The 26,102-nt window shown below is 41.6% G+C and overlaps 1 protein-coding gene across 2 annotated transcripts in view; it reads left to right on the top strand.

Moving 5' to 3' along the window:
- The first annotated feature begins 614 nt into the window (after positions 1-614).
- The window catches only part of LOC122555371 (exosomal polycystin-1-interacting protein-like), a 69,456-nt gene continuing 43,968 nt past the window's right edge, over positions 615-26,102 (top strand). Inside the window, exons 1-3 of one of the 2 annotated variants that reach the window (XM_043701313.2) lie at positions 707-744; positions 13,899-14,125; positions 16,589-16,626. The gene's annotated coding sequence lies outside the window, so the exon portion shown is untranslated. Of the gene's footprint in view, positions 745-13,898; positions 14,126-16,588; positions 16,627-26,102 lie in introns of both variants that reach the window. The other variant, XM_043701309.2, reaches the window with a different exon arrangement.

Here is a 26,102-nt window from a genome sequence, read left to right as displayed (position 1 = left end):
CCCTGTCCATCAGGACCTCCAGTCAGCAAAGCAGGCTGCCAGCTTCCCTTTCAGGGTATATGTCCCTAGTTGTTATTGTTGATTAACACAGTTTATGGACCAGTTCCTGGCTTGCAGCATCCAAAGGTGTGCAACTGAGCTTTATATATGGAGCTAGTGGCATAAACCTCACAAGATCCACATCACAAAGAGGCTTTCTGCCTTCCCTGTTCCGTGATTCCACATGAAGAACTGAATGCATAATTTATGAGGTGAAGAGCAGACGATTGCATGAGAAAAGTTGTTGTGTGCCACAGTGGATGGGCGTCGTGAATCTCACTCGACAAAACACTTTCACACAAAATAGGAAAATTCAGCTCAGTGTGTTTTGACTGAGTTCAGTTGGTGAAATTGTTGTGTTATAAAGTCTAATTCTATCTCGTGCTTTTAAGAGTCTGTGGAAATGCTAAACTAGGAAGGAAGTTAGAAACCATAATTGTAAATGAAGGATATTTGTCTCCCTGCTGTGTTAATAATTAAATGTGGACCTTGGGCTGCCCTTCTTCTTAAAAGTGTTGCTATGACAACAGCTGGGGGGTTATGGCCTCCACTGAGCATTGAAAGAAGCAAGTCCAAGATCACAAAGCACATTCCTTCACTTCTAGATTTACAAGTGTTGTCAAAGGGATAGTTGGTATGAGACATGAGATAATGCAGTTCACTAACTGATTTAAGCTGACGAGAGACAACGGAACCTTACAAAAGGTAAGAGAAGTATTCTTTTGCCTGAGTCTGCTGTCTCAGGTTTTAGGTGTTAATGCTTTTTTTTGCATTTATTACTGTTATTTTTATTTTATTCATCATCAATAATTCAGTGTTAAAACAAGGAAATGTTTATTTGGAAAATAAGGAGCGCTTAAATGGGTTTCCTTGCATATAAATAGAGGAATTGATTATTAGTACAGCAAATTTGTTATTTATGTGTTTCAAGTTACATAACAAATGCTAAATGTGTTACAATCATCACAGATTCTAAGTGAAAAGAAGTCCTTCTGGGGTAATAAAAATGAGTGCAAAGTAAGGGCAAGCAGGTTCCTTCTTGGCTCACTTAGGCTCCAGATTTTGGGAACATTTTCAGTCACTGGAGTTGTTTGAACACATTGTGTAGTCCAGATGGCTTGGCTCATCATGGAGATGCAATATGTTATCCTCAGTTTCCATTTCCGTGAACTATTTTAATATTTAACCCTTTGGTTAACAAACAAGTGAAAAAATCGATTTTAAGACAGCAGCATGGCATTGTTTTCCATTTACTATCTTGGTTACTAATTTCCAACAAGGTACTGTTCATTGTATCTTGTTCTGATTAGCATTTGTTTACAGGTGGGTTGAACAGATGTTTGCTGGAAATTCATACCAACCAGCATCCTTACTCCATTCCCAGGAACAGATTAGGTTACTTACAGTGTGGAAACAGGCCCTTCGGCCCAACAAGTCCACAACAACCCTCCGAAGACCAACCCACCCAGACCCATTCCACTACATTTACCCCTTCACCTATCACTATGGGCAATTTAGCACGGCCAATTCACCTAACCTGCACACCTTTGGATTGTGGAAGGAAACCAGAGCACCCGGAGGAAACCCACGCAGACACGGGGAGAATGTGCAAACTCCACACAGACAGTCGCCCGAGGCTGGAATCGAACCTGGGACCCTGGTGCTGTGAGGCAGCAGTGCTAACCAGTGTGCCACTGTATACATGGGACATTTTCAATAAACACAGCAACAAATTCTGATCGATAGTGAAATTTTGAGAGAACGTACAACTTCAAAAAATACTTGGATGAGGACTTCAAGCATATGGAACAAGTGCATAAAATTGGGATTCATGCATTTTTAGTGGAAGTTATGTCAGTGCAAACTTGATGGGTCAAAGGGCCTTTTCTGCGCTGTATGAACCCATGAATTTATAAAAACTGGACTCAATGAAGTTCACTGACAGAAGTGCAGATGGAGTTTAATTCAGATAAATGCGAGGTGCTGCATTTTGGGAAAGCAAATCTTAGCATGACTTATACACGTAATGGTAAGGTCCTAGGAAGTGTTGCTGAACAAAGGGACCTTGGAGTGCAGGTTCATAGCTCCTTGAAAGTGGAGTCGCAGGTAGATAGGTTAGTGAAGAAGGCGTCTAGTATGCTTTCCTTTATTGGTCAGAGTATTGAGTACAGGAGTTGGGAGGTGATGTTGCAGCTGTACAGGACATTGGTTAGGCCACTGTTGGAATATTGCGTGCAATTCTGGTCTCCTTCCTATCGGAAAGATGTTGTGAAATTTGAAAGGATTCAGAAAAGATTTACAAGGATGTTGCCAGGGTTGGAGGATCTGAGCTACAGGGAGAGGCTGAACAGGCTGGGGCTGTTTTCCCTGGAGCGTCGGAGGGGTGACCTTATAGAGGTTTACAAAATTATGAGGGGCATGGATAGGATAAATAAACAAAGTCTTTTCCCTGGGGTCAGAGAGTCCAGAACTAGAGGGCATAGGTTTAGGGTGAGAGGTGAAAGATATAAAAGAGACCTAAGGGGCAACTTTTTCACACAGAGGGTGGTACGTGTTTGGAATGAGCTGCCAGAGGATGTGGTGGAGGCTGGTACAATTGCAACATTTAAGAGGCATTTGGATGGGTATATGAATAGAAAGGGTTTGGAGGGATATGGGCCGGGTGCTGGCAGGTGGGACTAGATTGGGTTGGGATATCTGGTTGGCATGGACGGGTTGGACTGAAGGGTCTGTTTCCATGCTGTACATCTCTATGACTCTAAGTAACCCTCACCCTGGAAACCAGCTCCTGAATTCATTGAAATATTAACTGGAGATTTCAGGTTTGCTGCTGAATTCAAGAAACTTAGCATGTCAAATTCAATTTTTTAAAATTCATAGTCATTGAATTTAGCTCATCTCACCCATGATCTTCGTGACTTATAAGGAAAGATGGGCAAAATGGGAAAGGAAGTTGGGCAAATTTAATAATAGTAGATTAGATAAATTCACAAGATATTAAGATGAACAGATAAGGTAAATGGAGACAACCTATTTCCATTGGTTTAGGAATCCAGGAGCAAGAGGGCACAGTGCAAATGTAGAGCAATTATAGCCTTTCAGAAGTGTGTCTTGGATAAGAGGGAAAGATGAATTGAATTGTTTTTACTGTTCTCCAATTCAGTCCAAGGCAGAGATGGTTTACATTTTTATTTTCTTATTTTTCTTTTCCCCCTTAAAAATAGGCATTGGTGTGCATCCTCAAGCCAAGCTTGTGAAGTCCAATTTAAACTGGTAGGGCAGACATTATTGGTTATGGGGAGTTAGGTCACACATCAGCTATGATCTCATTCGATGGTTCAATAGACTTGAGCGTTTAAATGACTTATTCTTGCTCCTTTGGCCCCATGGTAGTAGAGAGGATAGATCTTAGCTCTGAAAATCAGGATGCAGCATTAATACAGGTAGAGCTAAGAAATAAAAAAAAGCTGAAAACTCCAGTAGGAGTAGATTTGTAGAATTCATAACAGTAATCATAACATTGGGCGAAGTGAAAAATCAGTTGAGGATATGACAAGGGCAATGCAATAATCCTAAGGTTATGTAATTTTTGTAAGGATGGGATAAGCAAAATTGACAAAGCGAGCTTGAAGTACTGCATCATATCTTACATGAGTCAGTTTTAGAGAAAGAACAAAGAAAATTTACAGCCCAGGAACAAGCCCTTCGGCCCTTCAAGCCTGAGCCGATCCAAATCTACTGTCTAAACCTGTCGCCCAATTCCTAAGCATCTACAACCCTCTGCTCCCCACCTACACATGCATCTGTCCAGACGCATCTTAAATGAATCTACCGTGCCTGCCTCTACCACCTCTGCTGGCAACGTGTTTAAAGCGCCCACCACCCTCTGTGTGAAGTACTTGCCGTGTGCATCCTCCTTAAACTTTCCACCTCTCACCTTGTAAGCATGACCTCTCATTATTGAATCCTTCACCCTGGGAAAAAGCTTGTCTCTATCCACCCTATCTACACCCTTCATGATTTTGTAAACCTCAATCAGGTCCCCCCTCAATCTCCTTTTTTCTAGTGAAAATAAACCTAACCTAGTCAATCTCTCTTCATAGTTAGCACCTTCCATACCAGGCATCATCCTCGTAAACCTTCTCTGCACCTTCTCCAAGGTGTCCACATCCTTTTGGTAATGTGGTGACCAGAACTGTACACAGTATTCTAAATGCGGCCAAACCAATGTCTTGTACAATGTTAACATGACTTGCCGGCTCTTATACTCAATACCCCGTCCGATGAAGGCAAGCATACTATATGCCTTCTTGACTACTCTATCTACCTGTGCAGCAACCTTCAGGGTACAATGGACCTGCACTCCCAGATCTCTCTGCCCACCAACTTTTCCCAAGGCTCTTCCATTCATTGTATAATACTCTCTAGAATTAGACTTGCCTAAATGCATCACCTCACATTTATCCAGATTGAAATCCATCTGCCACTTTTCCGCCCAACTCTCCATTCTAACTATATTCTCCTGTATTCTTTGACAGTCCCTTATGCTTTCTGCTACTCCACCAATCTTTGTGTCATCTGCAAACTTGCTGATCATACCAACAGTGCCCTCTTCTAGATCATTTATGTATATTACAAACAACAGTGGACCCAATACTGACCCCTGTGGAACACCACTGGTCACCTTTCTCCATTTCGAGAAACTCCCTTCAACTACTACTCTCTGTCTCCTGTTACTCAACCAGTTCTTTATCCACCTAGTTAGATCACCCTGCACACCATGTGACTTCACTTTCTCCATTAGTCTACCTTGGGGAACCTTATCAAATGCCTTACTAAAGACCATGTATATGATATCAACAGCCCTTCCTTCATCTGACAACTTGGTCACTTCCTCAAAGAACTCTATTAAGTTGGTAAGGCACAATCTCCCCCACGCAAAACCATGTTGCTTATCACTGATAAGCCCATTCTTTTCTAAATATAAATAGATCCTATCTCTCAGTACCTTCTCCAGCAGCTTCCCCGCCACAGACATTGGGCTCACTGGTCTGTAGTTACCTAGAATATCCCATTCTTGTGGAGGGGGACAACATGAGCAACCCTCCAGTTCTCCGGCACCTCACCTGTATTTAAGGATGCCACAAAGATATTTGTCAGGGCCCCAGCTATTTCCTCTCTCACCTCCCTCAACAATCTGGGATAGATCCCATCCGGTCCTGGGGATTTGTCCACCTTAATAACCTCTAGCATACCCAACACATCTTCCCTACTTATGCCAACATGATCCAGACTAATCAAACTTCTATCTCTAATCTCAAGATTCATCATGTTCCTCGCGTCAGTGAATACTGATGCAAAGTAATCATTCAGAATCTCACCCATTCTCTCAGGTTCAGCACATAGCCTTCCTTCATTATCTTTTAGTGGACCAATCCTTTCTCTAGTTACCCGCTTGCTTCTTATATAAGAATAAATTGCTTTGGGATTTTCCTTAATTATGTTTGCTAAAGCTATTTCATGACCCCTTTATGCCCGCCAGATTCCTTGTTTAAGACTTGTCCTACTCTTCCGATATTCCTCCAGGGCCCATTCTGTTCTTAGCTGCCTAGACCTTATGTACACTTCCCTTTTCTTCTTGGCTAGTCGTGCAACTTCTCCTGTCATCCACGGTTCACAAACCTTGCCCTTCCTATCCTTTGCCTTCTACAGGACATGCCTATCCTGCACTACCGTTAACCTATCTATGAAAGTCTCCCAAATCTCAAATGTGGACTTCCCTTCAAATAGCTGTGTCCCATGCACATTTCCCAGCTCCTGCCCAATTTTGATATAATTGGCTTTGGCTCAGTTTAGTACTCTTCCCTTAGGACCACTTTCTTCTTTATTTACGAGTACTCTAAAATTTACAGAATTGTGATCACTGTTCCCAAAGAAATCCCCTACCACAACTTCTACCACTTGTCCTGGCTCGGTCCCCAGTACCAGGTCCAATATGACCCTTTCCCTCATCGGACTATTGACATACTGCTCTAGAAAACTCTCCTGGATGCTTCGTACAAATCCTACTCCATCCAGACCTCTGACACTAAGTGTATCCCAGTCAATGTTGGGAAAATTAAAATCTCCCATCACCACTACCCTATTGCCTCAACATCTATTCATAATCTTCTACCTCATGCTCACTGTTGGGAGGTCTGTAATACAGCCCCAACAATGTAACTGCACCCTTCTTATTTCTCAGCTCCACCCATAATGCCTCACTACCCAAGACCGCCATAGTGCCCTCATTTAGCGCAGCCATGATATCGTCCCTGACCAGCAATGCAACCCCACCCCCTCTTTTACTTCCCTCCTTGTCCTGTCTGAATCATTTATATCCTGGAATATTTAGTTGCCAATCATCATGCCCTTCCTTTAACCAAGTCTCTGTGATGGCAATAATGCCATACTCCCAGGCACCAATCCAAGCCCTAAGTTCATCTGCCTTACACAATATACTCCTTGCATTAAAGTAGATGCATTTCAGGCCACCAGTTCTTTTGCGCTCATCTGCTGTCTGCCTATTCTTCCCTTTGTTAATGTTATCTTCATAATTCTTACAGTCTCCACCTCGCTGCCTACTTGTTTTCTCTTCTGGTTCCCAGCCTCCTGCCACATTCGTTTAAAACCTCCCCAACAGCAGTAGCAAAAACTCCCCCAAGGACACTGGTTCCAGTCTGGTTCAGACGTAGACCATCCCTTTTGTAATAGTCCCACCTTCCCCAGAACAGGTCCCAATTTCCAACAAATCTGAACCCTTCCCTCCTACACCATTTCTCAAGCCATGTGTTCATCCTGCCTATTTTTTCATTTCTACACTGGCCAGCACATGGCACTGGTAGTAATCCCAAGATCACTGCCTTTGAGGTCCTTCCCTTTAACTTCTCTCCTATCTCCCTGAGTTCTTCTTTCAAGACCTCATCTTGCTTCCTACTTATATCGTTGGTGTCTATATGCACCAAGACAACTGGCTGTTCCCCCTCCCCTTTTAGAATGCTCTGCAGGTGATCGTTGACATCCCTGACCCGAGCACCTGAGAGGCAACATACTGTACGGGAGTCCCGTTTTCAGCCACAGAACCGCCTATCTACTCCCCTCACAATAGAATCCCCTATGACTATGGCCCTACGAGTCTTTTTCCCCCGACTTCTGAACCGCAGTGCCTGCACGGTGCCATGATCTTGACAACTGCTGCCCTCCCCTGGTGAGCCATCTCCCCCAACAGTATCCAAAACAGCATACCTCTTTTGGAGGGCACTGCCTTCCTACTCTTTTTCTGCCTTTTGGTCAACCATTCACTGTTTCCCTCAGCAATCCTAACCTGCAGTGTGACCAGTCCACAGTCAGTCCATCCACAGCTCCAGAGCCATCATGTGGTCAAACAACAGCTGCAACTGGACACACTTCTTGCAAGTGTAAGAGTCAGGAATGTCAGACACGTTCCTAAGCTCCCACATCAAGTAAGAGTCACATGCCATGGGTCTGAGGTCCCCTGCCATTGTCAGCTTAGCTTTATATGAATTAACTAAAGCCAAACAATGCACTTAAATAAATGAAAAAGTAAGATAAGAAATAAAAGCCTTACCTTACAGGGTCTTTTTCTTCCGATTAGAGGAGGGGGGCGGGAGGGAGATACCACACTTGTAGTATCTCAGGTTTAGCCACTGCCCAAATATAAATTAAGCCCTTGCATTCCCAGCAGCCCTAGGTTCTCTCCTCCTTCTCTCCTCGCCACTCTGGCAAAATGGAGGCCTGACTCTTGAGGTAAGTCCCTTTTTATGCGGGAAAACTTACCCTTCCCGGCAGCCCTCACTCCACTCCTCCTTCTCTCCTCGCCGCTCTGGCAAAATAGACCTTATGTTGATGAACAATCTAGCAATCAGGCTATTTTCAATTGAGCATGATTAATTAAATATGGACATGCATTGAATCATAGAGTCCAGAAAATGCTGAAAGACACCATTCGGCCATCAAATCTGCACCAATCTTCCGGGGAGGATCCCACCCCGAACCAAAATTCACTCTATCGCCATAATCCCACATTTACCACCTAGCCTGCTCATTCCTTGACACAATAGAGCAATTTCGTATGACCCATCCACCTAACCTGCACATAGAGTCATAGAGTCATAGAGATGTACAACATGGAAACAGACCCTTCGGTCCAACCCATCCATGCTGACCAGACATCCCAATCCAATCTAGTTTCATCTGCCAGCACCCGGCCCATATCCCTCCAAACCCTTCCTATTCATATACCCATCCAAATGCCTCTTAAATGTTGCAATTGTACCAGCCTCCACTACTTCCTCTAGCAGCTCATTCCATACACGTACCACCCTCTGCGTGAAAAAGTTGCCCCTTAGGTCTCTTTTATATCGTTCCCCTCTCACCCTAAACCTATGCCCTCTAGTTCTGGACTCCCTGGCCCCAGGGAAAAGACTTTATCTATTGGTCCTATCCATGCCCTTCAAAATTTTGTAAACCTCTATAAGGTCACCCTCAGCCTCCGACGCTCCAAGGAAAACAGCCCCAGCCTGTTCACCCTCTCCCTATAGCTCAAATCCTCCAATCCTGGCAACATCCTTGTAAACCTTTTCTGAACCCTTTCAAGTTGCACAACATCTTTCCGATAGGAAGGAGACTAGAATTACATGCAATATTCCAACAGTGGCCTAACCAATGTCCTGTACAGCCGCAACATCACCTTCCAACTCCTGTACTCAATATTCTGACCAATAAAGGAAAGCATACCAAATGCCTTCTTCACTATCTTATCTACGTGCGACTCCACTTTCAAGGAGCTATGAACCTGCACTCCAAGGTATCTTTGTTCAGCAACACTCCCTAGGACCTTACCATTAAGTGTATAAGTCATGCTAATATTTGCTTTCCCAAAATGCAGCACCTCACATTTATCTGAATTAAACTCCATCTGCCACTTCTCAGCCCATTAGCCCATCTGGTCCAGATCCTGTTGTAATCTGAGGTAACCCTCTTCGCTGTCCACTACACCTCCAATTTTGGTGTCATCTGCAAACTTACTAACTGTACCTCTTATGCTCGCATCCAAATCATTTATGTAAATGACAAAATGTAGAGGGCCAAGCACCGATCCTTGTGGCACTCCACTGGTCACAGGCCTCCAGTCTGTAAAACAACCCTCCACCACCACCCTCTGTCTTCTACCTTTGAGCCAGTTCTGTATCCAAATGGCTAGTTCTCCCTGTATTCCATGAGATTAAACCTTGCTAATCAGTCTCCCATGGGGAACCTTGTCGAACGCCTTACTGAAGTCCATATGGATTACATCTACTGCTCTGCCCTCATCAATCTTCTTTGTTACTCCTTCCAAAAACTCAATCAAGTTTTTAAACTTATTGTAAAGAAAATTCTAGGAAGGATAATATAATAGAATTTTATATTAAGTTCGAGAGCGATATAGCTATGTTTGAAAATAAAGGGTCCTTTGAGTACAAAGACTTGTCTTTGTATGTGAATGGCCATAGTTAGGGTCAAACCTTCATACCTGAGCAGGTGCACAGAGTTGGAAAGTTCTCAACCCCACAAACCCCAACTCAAGATAAATGTCCTTAAACATTTCAACATAACCGGAATCTACCTGAACTGCCAACTCTGAAATAGCACAAAGGCAACCACAAAGGCTGCTCAGTGCTAAAGTGGACTGGTTAAAAGGCCACCTCAGTTATATTAAAAACAGTAAGGCCCATTAGCACTCACCTCTCACATCTCCTTGTGACCACTGCATTCCCTATGCCTCACACATACCAATCCAGGCTGCCTCATGTCTCCCACACACCCACATGAACTCTCAAACTCTCTATACTATCTTTCCACTCCCGAAGGTCATCCACATGTTCCATGTCAATGACACAACTCATCCCACTGACCATTTATAGCCTCTATGCCAAGTTAGTGTCGACTCATACCAACCCATTATTCCTCCATCATCCCATGGCCCTTTGTAGTATTTAAGCCAACTTAGCACCAAATTATACCAACCCATATTGCCTCATCCACCACCCTTTACCCCGGTATAAACAGTTGCAACACACTCAGCACTTATCATGGAAAAACCTCAGGAGCATGCTGAGGTGAAATAAAATAAAGGTCTAAATATCTATTACAAGTACTCAATCCTTAAAAAAAAACACTTGTATTTGTAGTCCCACACCAAAGACAGCTAATTCCTGTATAAGTCAATCAAGCTGTGATCAACCAGTGCCCTCGTGCCCACAATGAAAATGGCTGTGGAAACAGTGTCAAGAGTGTGGTGCTGGAAAAGCACAGCAGGTCAGGCAGCATCCAAGGAGCAGGATAGTCGACGTTTCAGGCATAAGCCCTTCATCAGGAATGAGGCTTGTGGAAGCAGTCAAGTAGTGTGAGTACTATAAGGATAGCTCCTCAGGTTTTTGCCAACAAATACCTATTGAATTTGCAAGCACCATTTTCTTTCAATTACCACTTTTTGGTTCAAAAGTCAAAAGGTTTGGGATTTAAATGTTTTGACAACTTGATAGTTCCATGGACCTTATCTACTGTTTATGACTATTTTAAACAATCCTGAAGAAGTATCCGTCCTCTTCAAAAGGGTACGTGATCTCTCCAAAATTCTGTAATAGGTTTAAACATTTTCCTTCTATTCATAAATAGCATAAATTGTCTTTTGGAAATCTCTGTTACAAAAATTGCTTCTGAATGAAGGCAGCTGTGGATTTAAATCCTCAAGTTGTGGCTGTGTGATATACTTCCTATATCCACTCTCACCCATGGTTAAAATAGTGGTTGCCAGATACAGGCCAGATGAAAAGCAAAAACCTTTGCAAAATTTTGGGCCTTAGTATTTTTTGAGGAAGCATTATTTTCCCCTACAACCCAGCTTTATTTCTGTCTCGCATAATTACTGGATAGGAATGCCTACTGTGGAATATGCACACTTTCCCCTTGAGGTCAGGTTTCTTATTTGAATGGAAAATTAAGTTCAATTTCCTTCCACACACCATATTAATCAGGTGGTGTGTGTATTTGGAAGGCCATTAAAAACACATCAGGTTTGAAAGTTTGAGAAGACAATGGATGTCTTTTAAGGATTTGACGACATTCTGAAATGTAAGTGCTCGCATACCTTCACTCTGACCATCACAATGAGAGGTCATGAACTCAGAAGAGATTATCAACCATTTAGGATCAAGATGAGGAGAAATGATTGTGTTCAGAGAGTTGTGGATCTTTGGAATTCTCTACAGTAGGGGTCAATGGATGTTTTGACATTGAGCGTGTACAATAAGAGAGTTAAGGGGACTGATGAAGGGCTTTTGCCCGAAACATCAATTTTCCGGCTCCTTGGATGCTGCCTGACCTTCTGTGCTTTTTCAGCACCACTCTAAGCTAAACTCTGGTTTCCAGCATCTGCAGTCCTCACTTTTGCCTTAAGGGGACTAGGACAGGGTGAGAAAGTGGAATTCATATAAATGTTCAGCCATGAAGTTCAGTGCAGCACTGAGAGGGTGCAGCATTTTAAGAGGTCCATTTTTCAGATGAGGTGCACCGCTGAACGTTCATCCGCCCTCTCAGGTTAACATAAAGGTAGCTATGTCACTATTTTTGAAGATTAGCCTAGATTCCTGGTTAAAATTTATCCCTTAATTGATGCCACACAAATAGACTAACTAATCTTCATTAGTTATGCCAACTTAATATTTGCAAATTGGCTACTACATTTCCTACATTACAGCAATATCAACACTTCAAACATATTTCATAAGCTATCAAACACTTTGAGATGTCTGGTGATGATGGTGAATATTGCTAAATAAACATGCACCTTTCTTTCTTTTGGATCTTATTGAATCAAAAGGCTTGAGGATCTGTCTAGCCTAATCTTTATTTTTTATGCTCTTTAGTGAAACCATCATTTCAGGTTTCCTATTACAACTCTGCAGAGTTGCCATAGTTCCACAGAGTGTAAGAAATTTAAATGATCTGTTTTAATCTTTGCACAGACTGCAGTGATTTCTTCACCACTGACCTTCTGGCTCTGAAACAAACCATCAATCTTTGAATGCTCAAACAGATTAAGAAATATTTTGCTTGGTGAAACTGGCAGGCTGTCTCATTAAAGTAAAGGATTTGCATAGTTTCCCCCATGCTAGCTTGACAACATTAAGATCAACAATCAAACAATTAGAACTAGGTATGGCAGAAGGAAACCGACAGTTTACCACTAGTGGATGGCGAGCTAACAGCCAGCTTCCAATACATGTTTAAATGAAGACTAGGATTATCACCTCAAACTAAATGGTGGAATATGCTCCTGACATCAACACTAAGGGTGCATTTTCTTGCCTTAGGTCAACCCTTTTATTTCCAGTGGTCAGTCTGGTTCATGTGGAGGAATGCAAGAGAAACTCATTCAAATGTGCACCAGATTAATTACGGGATTTAAAGATTTAAGAAAATATTCTTGCCTTTTGTAAAGGTCAGCTACAATCTATTCTTTTGATCACAATCATCTCTGCTCTTTTTCTTTTGTTGTTTTGTTAAACGTCGCTTTAGGGTATCTTCCAAATATTTGTTTTTGTTTTTAGTAAATCATCCATCTCAGTTACAGCAGCAACTTCTCTCAGATGGCACATATTCAATGCCGAGGGGGTTTTAAGCTGCATGTTTTCTTGGGCAAGAGTATTGTGCTCATGTCATCACTATGGTAACTCTGACATTCCATTGTCCATGGCATCTTTTTAATACTTTCTTCTAAAACATAAAACCGAGTTAAAATAAAAGAATTTGTAACAGTAGACATGGCCAAAACTGTAGCATTTATGTATACAAACATGACAAAGTTTCTTTATCAGATTTTTGAGGAGGTTAAATTTGTTAAAGTTGAAAGAATTTTCAATATTTAGCATATAAAAAGTAAACCAAGGGCTCTTGTGGTTCAGTGGTTTTGTCCTTACCTCTGAACTAGAAGGCCCAAGTGTACGTCCCACCTGCTCCTGAGGTGTGCAATAACATCTCTGAACATGTTGATTAAAAATACGTATAAAAAGTAAATTTATTTAAACTTCTCATATCACATTGGGAGAATAAACAGTAACAATTCAATTGCATTCAACTTATACCAAATGCATCAATGATTAAATTTACTGTCCGTTTGGGGGATCTAGCCTTGACCAGAATTGGGTTGCAGAAAGGTTATAAAATTGGGTCCCATCTGGTCCTACTGCATTTCCTGAAGGTGCATCTCTGAAAACACAGTATCTCAGAATTAGCTGGTTGAAGCGTTGTGGTAGCAGTTTTTGCAGTGAGCTGTCAGCCAGCAAAACAGAGAAAATAGGCTGAAAAGTTATTGATGCTCTTGAGGTAGATCATCTGTATCTCAAGCATCAACGATAGTTCTCCATATAACAAACCTGCAAGTTAGTGCAGCCATCAAGAATTGTGCAAGTGGTAGAAAGGAAATCCTGAGTCCAAAAATCTATTAGCTTCCTGCCTATTACATTATTTTCCTATCCTTTATTGCCTAATTACCAAATTGCACTCTCTTGCTCAGAATGTGGACACCCTCTTTCAAATGTAAAGTGTGTTATCTATTAACTGGAAATCATTAACATTGCTGTTTTTCTGCAATGTTTTAGCAAAATACTGAGACTTTTTAAACAGATACTAAAGGCCATCCAGTTTTTGTCCCATTGATAAATGATCACAGAAAGCTGCCCAGATAATTTATCTTGCAACTTTTCAATTGCAGGTTGTAAGGATTTCTCTTTATGTTCCCTTCTCACTTTTATTCACAGAATGTGGGTCACTGGCTAGGCCAGCATTTATTGCCCATCCCCAGTTGTCCTTGAGAAGGTCATAGTGAGCTGCCTTCTTGAAACACTGCTATCTAAAGCTGTGCACGTAAACCAACAGTGCTACTAGGAGGGAGGGAGTTCTATGATTTTGACCCAGTGGCATTGACGAAACAACTTCAATGAAGTTTCAATTCAGGATGATGTGTCACTTGGAGAGGAACTTGCAGGTGAGAGTGTTCTCTTGGACCAGTTGTCCTTGTCCATCTAGGTGATATTGATTATGGATTTAGAAGGTGCTGTCTCATGAATGGGGATAAGCAAGAACAAAGACAGTATAGAATCATGAAGACATAAAGATGTACAGCACGGAAACAGACCCTTCAGTCCCACTTGTCCGTGCTGACCAGATATCCCAACCCAATCTAGTCCCACCTGCCAGCACTGACCCATATCCCTCCAAAGCCTTCCTATTCATATACCCATCCAAATGTCATTTAAATGCTGTAATTGTACCAGTCTCCACCACTTCCTCTGGCAGCTCATTCCATACATGTATCACCCTCTGCATGAAAAAGATGCCACTTAGGTCTCTTTTATATCTTTCCACTCTCACCCTAAACCTATGCCCTCTAGGTCTGGACTCCCCCACCCCAGGAAAAAGACTGTATCTAGTTATTCTATCCATGCCCCTTGTGATTTTATAAACCTCTATAAGGTCACTCCTCAGCCCCCGATGCTCCAGGGAAAACAGCCCTAGCCTATTCAACCTCTTCCTATAGCTCAAATCCTCCAACCCTGGGAACATCTTTGTAAATCTTTTCTGAACCCTTTCAAGTTTCACAACATCTATCCATTAGGAAGGAGACCAGAATTGCATGCAATATTCTTTTCAACATATAACCAATTAATTCTCTTTTGGTACCTTAGCCTGTCCTTAGATTTGCTAAAAATGAAGATCATAGAACCTGGAACAAAACAACACAGGAACATGCCCTTTCACCCACCATGCCTGTGCCTATTCTAAACTAACCACATCTGCCTGCACATGGTCCATATCCCTCTGTTTCCTGTCTGTTCTTGTGTCTGTCTGAATGCCTCTTAAATGTTGCTATCATATCTACTTCTACCATCTCTCCTGGCAGCGCATTCTAGGCACTTACCACCCTCTCCATAGAAAACTTGCTTTGTACATCTGCTTTAAACCTTCCCCCTCTCACCTTAAACCCTCGCTCCTAGACACACCTTATAGTGGAGCCACATCAGTTCCTTGAACATCAATTATTAATAAGATTAAAAATACTAGATGAGAGAGAATGAAAGATCCAGACCAAGTCAGAATTGGATCAGAGAGATCATTCAAAAAGAGGTATCATTTCAAAAACTCCAGGAAAACCAAAAATAATGTACTTTTTTTTTAGAACTTATCTCAGAAGGTTCCAATCTATGTCAGATCGATTTATTCCAGAAAGTCGGTTAACCAGATTACACTGACTACCAACTTCACCCTTGAACCTCTTCAATGAATATTAATTTATTAGACTTTACTGTGCTGTCACCTCCTGTGACCCAACCAATCAGAAACTCTCTAGGCAAAATTACTACACAATGCAAACAATTTATGAACCTACTCTATGTCATATGTCACTGATAATTGTGTCTTTTCCCATGGCCGTTGCTTTATTGCTGTTGGATTGAGTGTAACTTTGAACTCAAGGTAAAGTTTGGAGTTAAGTATTGAACTAAGAACCTAGAATACAAATTCCACCTGAACCTGAAGTGATATTCCTTTTTGGGCAATCTCTCCGCCTAGTTCTACCTTAATCTTGATTTTTCATCCGTCTCATCTGGTATTTTTATTGAATGGTTTTAGTAATTTGTGGGCTGCAAGAGTATTGTAAATGAACAAGTGGTTGTATAAAGTTTCTTTAACTTTGGCCTTCTCATGAAGCCAGCCCTGCAATATGTAATTGGTGCCTTGCAGTGTGAAGCAGTTTGGATTCATCCCACTAGCCTCTAAATATATTCTGAATAACCCCTAATGTTGTGGAAAACCAAAATACTGCTTATGTTAAAAAATCTGAAATAGAAAGAGAAAAGCTGAAAATACTCTTCAGGGCTGGCAGCATCAATGGAGAGTGAAACTGAGTAAATTAACTCAATTTTAACTCAGTATAAGTGGGTGGATTGGAAAGAGGTAATTTCTTGCTTAATGTTTCAAGACTTAGAATGGAAATAGGCCCAACCGGTCCACTCCGACCCTCTGAAGAGTAACCCACTCAGACCCATTCCCCTACTCTATTACTCTACATTTCCCCTGAGTAACGTACCTAATCTACACATCCCTGAACTTTAGCACAGCTAATTCACCTAACCTATACATCTTTGGACTGTGGGAGGAAACCAAACCGCCTAGAGGAAATCCACGCAGACACGGGGACAATGTGCAAAGTCTACACAGACAGTTGCCTGAGGCTGGAATCAAACCAGATACCTAACGCCGTGAGGCAGCATTGCTAATCACTGAGCCATCATATTTTGTTTCACTCTGTACAGATCCCACCAGATCTGTTAAGAATATTTAGCATTTCCCATTTTCCATTTGTTATAGCAATAATGAGAAGATGTTAGTATGAAACAATTGTTGTTGAGGTAGACAGCTACCACTAATTCTTTTTCCCCTGCTTGTCTAGGGATTTTCTGATCATCTGAAGTGAAAGGTAAACACCAGGTAAGTCTCAGTTGAAGAGGCTCTTGTCTTAGTTTATATGATGTAGTTTATTTTTTTTTATTTTTTTTGTCACTTATATTATTTTGCTGTATTTGGCAACTGGGCTTTCAATTAACAATCTGCTCATTTCTCGAGAAGAAGAATAAAAAAAGAAGCATTTTACCTCAAAGCTGAAATTTCAGTACTCTGAGATACAGTGGCGTCTGGCAGTCCTTGTGCATGAATCACAAAAGGTTAGCATGCAGCAAGTAATTATGAAATTTGGTAGAACATTGCTGTTTATTATGTGGAGAATTTAATATAAAAGTAGGGAAGTTATGCTGCAGTTATGCAAAACATTACTAAGACCACATGTGCACAATTCCAGTCCTTATTTAGGGATGGATATAAGTGCATTGCAAACAGTTCAGAGAAGATTTACTGAACTAATACTGGGTCAGAATCACATGGCACCAGGTTATAGACCAACAGGTTTATTGAAATCACAAGCTTTCAGAGTGCTGCTTCTTTGTCAGATGAATTGAAGAAAAGCACACAAGCACAGAATTTTATAGGCAGAGAGATCAAAATATCAGACAAATGGTTTGAGTGGGGTGCTGATAGGCTGAATAATAAATCTCTGCAAGTGATCAAAAGTGTAAGACGGTGTGAGTAAAGTATCAACAACTGAATAGCAAGTGAAGGGATGATCTACAATCAAATTAATTGAGGCAGAGAGAAAATTACAAAAAAAATCCACCACAGTCCAACACCAGTACCTCCATATCAGAACTAATACCCGGAATGGGTGGGTTGTCTTTTGTGGAAATACTTGTAGTCCAAGCTTGTATCTGCTGGAGTTCAGAAGAGTAAGAGGTGATTTGATTAAAACATATAAGATCCTGAAGTGTCTTGATAAGTTGGATGCGAAAAGGATATTTCCTGTAGTGGGAGAATCTAGAATAGGTGTCACTGTTAAAAAAATGCTTCACCCATTTAAGGCAGAGATCAGGAGAACCTTTTTTTCGCTTGAATCACCTCAAGGGTCAGTGGAAGTAGATTTTTTGTTTATTTTTAAGATGGAATTGGACAGCTTCTTGATAATAAAAAGGGGCGAAATGTTAGAACATAGAACATAGTAAAGTTTAGCACAGTACAGACCCTTTGGCCCATGATGTTGTGCCAAGGATTAATCCTCATCTAAAATAAAATAAACTAACCCTCAATTCACTGCTGCCCATGTGATTGTCCAGCACTCGCTGAAATGACTTTGCTTCCATGCACTCACAACCTCTGACATCTCCTCTATACCTTCCTCCTAACACCTGAAAACTATGACCCCTCATGGCAGTCAATCCTGCCCTAGGGAAAAGTCTCTGACTAATGACTCTATCCATGCCTCTCATTACTCTGTACACCTCGATCAGGTCACCTCTCTTCCTCCTTCTCTCCAGGGAGAAAAGTCCGAGCTCAATCAACCTCTCCTTGTAAGACAAGCCCTCCAGTCCAGGCAGCATCCTGGTAGACCTCCTTTGCACCCTCTCCAAAGTGTCCCCTTCTTTCCTATAAAAGGGCAACCAGAACTGGACACAATATTCCAAGTGTGGTCTCACCAGGGTTTTGTAGAGCTGCAGCAAAATCTCATGGCTCTTAAACTCGATCCCCCTGTTAATGAAAGCCAAAGCACCATATGCTTTCTTAACAACCCTATCCACTTGGGTGGCAACTATGCACTTGAACACCAAGGTCCCGCTGTTCCCCCACACTGCCAAGAATCCTGTCTTTAATCCTATATTCAGCATTCAAGTTCGACCTTCCAAAATGCATCACTTCGCATTTATCCAGGTTGAACACCGTCTGCCATTTCTCAGCCCAGCTCTGCATCCTGTCTATGTCATACTGCAGCCTGCAATATTCCACGATACTAACAATGGCACTTCCAACCTTTGTGTCATCGGCAAACTTACTAACCCACCTCTCAACCTCCTCATCCAATTCATTTATAAAAACTACAAATAGCAGAGGCCCAAGAACAGAGCCCTGCGGGACGCCACTCACCACTAACCTCCAGGCAGAATACTTTCCATCTACAACCGTTCTCTGCTTTCTGTCAGCCAATCAATTCTGAATCCAAACAGCCAAAACTCCCTGTATCCCATACCTCCTGACTTTATGAATAGCCTACCATGGGGAAGCTTATCACATGCCTTGCTGAAGTTCATGTACACACATCCACTGCTTGACCTTTGTCAAGCTGTCTCATCACCTTCTCAAAGAACTCAAAAAGATTTGTGAGGTATGACCTGCCTCTCATAAAGCCATGCTGATTGCCTTTAATTATGCTATGCTCTTCCAAGTAGTCATAAATCCTATCCCTCACAATTCTTCCCAAAACCTTGCTGACCACAGACGTAAGACTGACTATCTGAGGTTGGCAAAAATATGGAGAAATAGATCAGCCATGATCTTTTTGAGTGACATAGTAAGCTCAAGGGATCAAATGGCCAATTCCTTCTTCTAATTCATGTGTTTGTTTGTATTTCTTTTTCAACCTATTTGCATAACCATGCATAGCTGAAAATACAACTTTTAGCCTTGACTACCGAGTAAATTCATTAAACAACAAGGGGGCCAGCAGATTCAATTTAAAGGAATTTGAGACTACATGTGTGAAGACAAATACAAATCTTCAAGCCAATATGGTCTGTTCCCAATTTTGGTCAAGGTTGATAGGGGAAGAAGTGGCAGGCAGAAAAGGAGAGAAAGGAAATCCTGTGAAAAGAACAGAACATTGGATATCCAGACCTTCCCCAGAAGGCAGCACTACACAAATACAGCCAGTGAACAAAGTCAGAGTTACATACATGACCAGCAGGACCTAGGAACATATCAAAGGGAAGATGGTAAACTTAAAGGGACTCAGACAGTATACAGTTAGTCAAAAGTATCAAATATCCCTTCAAAATCATATTGTTTGCTCTTCACACACTCCTCACCTACTGACAGTCTGAAAGTTTCCAAGTTGCAGATAAAGCCCAGGCTAAAAAACAGGTCTCAGGACAAATTGGTTGCTAGCTTCAATGGCACTCTTAAACCAATACTCAAGAATGTGGCACCTATGCTTTTCCAGCTATCTGGAATATTCTCAGCAACTCAAATCAGATCCAATATTTAAGAAGAACAGTGATTCAGGTGTGAGGAATTACAAACATGTTAGTTTGACTTAATTTATAGACACTTTTAAAGTAATCATTAAAAATACACTATGGCCTGATTGAAAATGAATTAATAACTTAGCTTCTGGAAAAAGAAGTTCCTGCCTCTGATCTGGTTAAACTTATCCTAGAAATTCGACATCACAATTTGCTATTTACACAGTTCACATTGATCAATATTCTTTACAAAACATTCAAGGTACACACAGGCTATAAGGGTTAACTCTTTTGTACATGGATATAGGGAGCCTCAGGACTGTTTGACGTCTCTTTTGCAAAATTGGACATGTGATTGCAAGTGATCATCTTCAGTAACTGTGTATTTTAAAATAGGTATCTAGCCCTGATGCACGATATCAGGGATGAATTGGTATTGCTTACACCCAGATTTGCTCGGACACAAATGATAGGTAACACAATGAATGACAGGTTGTTTTTTATATTTTATGACAATAATGGACATTTTCCTTTATTTGCATAGTATCATAATATATTGCCTTATTATTCACCCACTGCTCGTATTAATGTCATTTTTGATGGATGTAAAAGGTGGCAGGGACTGGTGTGTAATTGATTCCTACCACATTTGCCAATTATACCCAGTCAAATTACACCAGCTTCCTGTCATATTGACAAAGACCACAATTATTTAAGATGCTCAGTTTGACTCACAATTTGTGCAAACGTCCCACTGCATGGGCAGCTTTAACGTCTAGCCACTGGTTACAACTGTTTCTGCTATAAGGACAAGGATCACCTAGAAGGCGATATCCAGCCATGTAAGAATGGCATCCTTTTAAATACCTAAAGGATGCTGAAAAAGACCAACAGTCTGTCAGTCCACTATATGAACAAACCACTATAGGAAGACGTCTTTTTTAGAAACGTACATAGTTTCACAACTTCTTGAGGCATGTTGCATTTTGAAAAGAATGCTCATTATAACAGTGAAAGATGCAGTATACCCTAATATGCAATCCCTTATACTGTTGGTGCTTCGAGAAAAGGTCTAAATTAAAAAGCAATTCAAAGAGAGCTGTGCAGATGCAAAGCAAGTGCGTCAAAGGAAAGAGAAACAGCTATGATAAACATTTACCAAATCACTTATCAGACAGTTTTAAGAATAACAGGAAGTGCTATCTGCTGCCTTAGTATTATTACTGACTTACTTTTATAAATGTACAGGCACATGATGCTACTCAAAACCGAAAGGTGCAAGATGGCTACAATTCATTTCTATTTAGTTCATTTAGGTTTATTCCATTAAGCTATCAGAGCATTCTATTTTCCCACTACACTGCCTGGGAATCCCCATGCAGCAGGTCCACATCACTTCTGAACTGCATGACGTCAACCCTTGAATTTCTTCCTACAAACAAGAGCAAATTTCTCACCCCAGTCTTTCACAATTGTTATTGGAAGCACAACAGAGAAGATTCCAAAAGCGGCAAAGTGAAACTAATTAGTTTTAGTACAGGTTCAGTTGAAAAAAAATAATTTCCACAAACAGTTGGTTTAGAGATATATCATCCTTTATTCTGGTTTTGGAATTTCTAAAAAAGAAATTGCTCTTTTCTGTTCTGTTCTTCTCATGTCAGGACCCTCTATCCGTCTAAGTCATCAGTCAGGTGACCCGCTTCCAGGCAATTGTCCATGTCATTTTTCAGGTGTACCTCCCTGATTGTTCCATTCCAATAAATACAGTCTTTAACAGGAAATCACACAGCATTGCAAAGATTGATGCAAGTTTCTTCTACTTAAAATTGAAATAATACTTTATGCAAAAATCTATTTTCCAGTTCTGAATGGCATAAAGTAATTGGTAGTACTGTACATGATGTCTGCATTTATATTGATTAATAATGCTGCCAAACTTAGATTTCCAATAAAGTGCTTGCTCATTTTGAAGGTATTGTGTAAGTTTAAGCAATACCAGACTTTGTGAAGAGTTAAACCACAGGAAAGTTTTGGCTGAATGACTACATGGAAAATAAAGAGGGAAATGAAAGAGGCAAATTTTATTAATAGATAGTTAAACATAAGACATTAGAAGCACAAAGGCAGCTTTGTCTCGGCTGTAGTTGTGTTGTGATAGACATCCAATCTCTGATGACCACAAATTAAATAAAATAACATTAAATGTTATTAGCATCATCAACCCTCAGGCCACTGACCTGTTATTCATCAGACTAGCATGCGGAACAGTATGCTGGTTATCTGGGTAAAAACAATGACTGCAGATGCTGGAAACCAGATTCTGGATCAGTAGTGCTGGAAGAGCACAGCAATTCAGGCAGCATCCGAAGACAGGCAAAATCGACGTTTCGGGCAAAAGCCCTTCATCAGGAATAAAGGCAGAGAGCCTGAAGCGTGGAGAGATAAGCTAGGGGAGTGTGGGGGTGGGGAGAGAGTGGCATAGAGTACAATAGGTCAGTGGGGAAGGAGATGAAGGTGATAGGTCAGGGAGGAGAGGGTGGAGTGGATAGGTGGAAAAGGAGCTAGGCAGGTCGGACAAGTCCGGACAGGTCAGGGGATCGAGTTGCTGGAGGTTAGAAGCTAGGATGAGGTGGGGGAAGGGGAAATGAGGAAACTGTTGAAATCCACATTGATGCCCTGGGGTTGAAGTGTTCCGCGGCGGAAGATGAGGCGTTCTTCCTCCAGGCGTCTGGTGGTGAGGGAGCGGCGGTGGAGGAGGCCCAGCACCTCCATATCCTCGGCAGAGTGGGAGGGGGAGTTGAAATGTTGAGCCACTGGGCGATTTGGTTGATTGGTGCGGGTGTCTCGGAGATGTTCCCTAAAGCGCTCTGCTAGGAGGCGCCCAGTCTCCCCAATGTAGAGGAGACCGCATCGGGAGCAACGGATACAATAGATGATATTAGTGGATGTGCAGGTAAAACTTTGATGGATGTGGAAAGCTCCTTTGGGGCCTTGGATAGAGGTGAGGGAGGAGGTGTGGGCACAGGTTTTACAGCTTATCTCTCCACGCTTCAGGCTCTCTGCCTTTATTCCTGATGAAGGGCTTTTGCCCGAAACGTCGATTTTGCCTGTCTTCGGATGCTGCCTGAATTGCTGTGCTCTTCCAGCACCACTGATCCAGAATGCTGGTCATCTGCCCCACTCAAAGAAATACAACTTGGCAAGACCAATTTCATTTCAAAGAGCATTCAGACAACAGGCTGACTCTGACTGAAAGCCAATGGTGGATATCAGGCAACTTTCTAACTAGTGAAGCCATACCCAAGAAAGAAGTAAACAAAACTGTGAAATTATTAATATTCATGTTTTGGTTTTCTCTTGATCGATTCAGCAAGAAACACAGACTGTTGCATACTAGGCATCGAAAGAATTTCCTTTCAAAATTCTCCAACACATACAGAAGAGGAAATGCTTGCAATACTGTGGAGATTAGGCAAACATAGCCATCCAAACAGCTGAAACCGGCTAATGTAAGATTCACATAAAAATATAAGTTCATGCTGCATCAGTTCAGACCACAAATAAGTGTTGTGATTAATTATTGTTTTTCTTTTGATGAGGAATATTTCAAAGGTTCTGCTAAAACCTACTGATGGTGTCAACTCTACAGCTGCCAATATAGGAGAAAAAATGACATCTGCACTCTACTGCCCACCTCCTGTCGAGTAGATGCTAAATATCATGTGCTTAAGAGCCATGACGGTTAGTGAGGTGGGGCTGGATGCATTCATGCATATACCAAAGTATACAAAGTGAGAGTATCATGACGTCAGTCAGCATCAAAGGCCAATTTAATGCTCAACCTGTTATTTTGACCTTGACACTCTAGTTGCTGCTTGCTCTTAAATATTTACTGCTGAACATCCATTCAGTATCCCTCCCCTCCAGCATAATTTAAAACATCATCATTCAAATGGCTGTTTAGCTGCTTATTACTTTCTAATTGCTCTTATTCATTTTGTGGAAGCACTGACCACTTTGGAAGAGTTTGTAAAAGTTAGTAAAAATCTGCAGGAAATGCAGTTGTATACAGTGCTGATTAAACCACATACTCTGAGTCATAGGGACTACATTTGTGGAAATGCTTAGTCTGCAGCAACAAAGGAAGATGGAGAAGAGGCAGGAAAGAAGACAAGTTGCTCAGGGGCAGAGGAGAAAGAGAGAGAGAAAGGTTCTAAGGAAGATGCCTCAGTATTCAGGGAGTGCTTCTCCCTATTTGTCCAGCCAGCCAGGCGAGGTGTGTTCAATGGCTGTGATTCAAGGAAGTGGTCACAGAATTTTCACTTATTTTGGAACCAGACCTTTACCTTCAGAGTGGGGAGAGGTTAACACTGTCAGAGGTCATCAAGGTGACCTGCAGACTGGACCGGACAGAGCAAACATCTCACAGTTCACTGACCAAGACTGCATCTAGTAAGCAGAAGGATCACATATGGAACAGGAAAAGGAGGAAAGAGAAAGAGAGAGAGAGAGAGAGAAATGGAAGGAGAAGAAACAGGAAGAGAATGGAGTGAAGAATGCAAAGGAAGAGGAGGAGAAAGATGGGGGATGAAGAGGAGGAGGAGGAAAGGGAGGGAGAGAAGTGGATAAAGGAGGAAGGGAAAAGGAGGCAAAGGAAGGGAGGAAGAAGATGCATTCACATTCTGGAAGGGCTGTCCACATGTACATCTTCAGAGTCCGATTTCCTGAAAACTTTACCATCTCTCTGTGATAGACCATCACAACATCTGAGCCACAATTCTTAAACAAAATCAACTATGAAATACCAATTTTATTAAATAAAACATAGAATACTTAATTCTCCATCTATGTTCACTCTGGTCTTGTAGAAGTCTTCTCTGATCTAGTGCTATTGTCCAGTGCTACCTCAGAGACTCCAGCAAGGCTGGTAGAGGTTTGCTGAGGTTCATTCAAGAGCCTTTCCCAACTTTACAACTCTTCCAAAGCTGTACTTGGCACTAAGTCTTGAAGACACTGATTTGATGTTCTAGTTCATATCTAGTTCATGTTCATGCATTTTAGGATACAGTTTTTAATTTTAAAGTCTAATGGTAGAAAATGGGATGCATGATTTGAAGTCGAGTGTAATTAAAAGCTTGTTATGTTTCTTTAAGAGGATAGCCATTTTTCTTTGATAGAATCATTCAGAACAGATTGTTTGTTTTGGGAGTTAAATCTAAATTAGCTTACAGCCAATGAATTCTGAAGGCTGAAAAACCCACTTACTTCACCAGGTCAAAGAATAAATTGCAAATGAGCGATACTTAACCTTATATGTAATTCCACCTCCAGACCAATATGACTGATTCTTAACTGAAGTGACCTAGGATGACTTCAGTTCAATGGGCAATTAGACAATAGACAATAAGTGCAGGAGTAGGCCATTCTGCCCTTCGAGCCAGCACCACCATTCATTATGATCATGGCTGATCATCCTCAATCAGTATCCTGTTCCTGCCTTATCCTCATAACCCTTGATTCCACTATCCTTAAGAGCTCCATCCAACTCTTTCTTGAAAGTATCCAGAGGCTTGGCCTCCACAGCCTTCTGGGGCAGAGCATTCCATGCACCCACCACTCTCTGGGTGAAGAAGTTTCTCCTCAACTCTGTTCTAAGTGGCCTACCCCTTATTTTTAAACTGTGTCCTCTGGTTCGGGACTCACCCATCAGCGGAAGCATGCTTACTGCCTCCAGAGTGTCCAATCCTTTAATAATCTTATATGTCTCAATCAGATCCCCTCTCAGCCTTCTAAACTCAAGCGTATACAAGCCCAGTTGCTCCAATCTTTCAGTGTAAGATAGTCCCGTCATTCCAGGAATTGACCTCGTAAACCTACACTGCACTCCCTCAATAGCCAGAATGTCTTTCCTCAAATTTAGAGACCAAAACTGCGCACAATATTCCAGGTGCGGTCTCACCAGGGACCTATACAGCTGCAGAAGGATCTCTTTGCTTCTATACTCAATTCCTCTTGTTATGAAGGCCAGCATGCTATTAGCTTTCTTCACTGCCTGCTTTCTTTGCATGCTTGCTTTCATTGACTGATGTACAAGAACACCTAGATCTCATTGTATTGCCCCTTTACCTAACTTGACTCCATTTAGGTAGTAATCTGCCTTCCTGTTCTTGCCATCAAAGTGGATAACCACACATTTATCCACATTAAACTGCATCTGCCATGCATCCGTCCACTCACCTAGCCTGTCCAGGTCACCCTGTATTCTCCTAACATCCTCCTCACATTTCACCCTGCTACCCTGCCACCCTAGGAATGAAGATCAAATGCTGGTCTTGACAATAACAC

The sequence above is a fragment of the Chiloscyllium plagiosum genome, unplaced genomic scaffold (assembly GCF_037043375.1).
Source record: "Chiloscyllium plagiosum isolate Xiang-an unplaced genomic scaffold, Cpla_swu_hap1 HiC_scaffold_12, whole genome shotgun sequence".
Taxonomy (NCBI): Eukaryota; Metazoa; Chordata; class Chondrichthyes; order Orectolobiformes; family Hemiscylliidae; genus Chiloscyllium; species Chiloscyllium plagiosum.
Note: the sequence above shows the minus strand (reverse complement) of the source record. Positions and strands in the feature narration are given on the sequence as shown.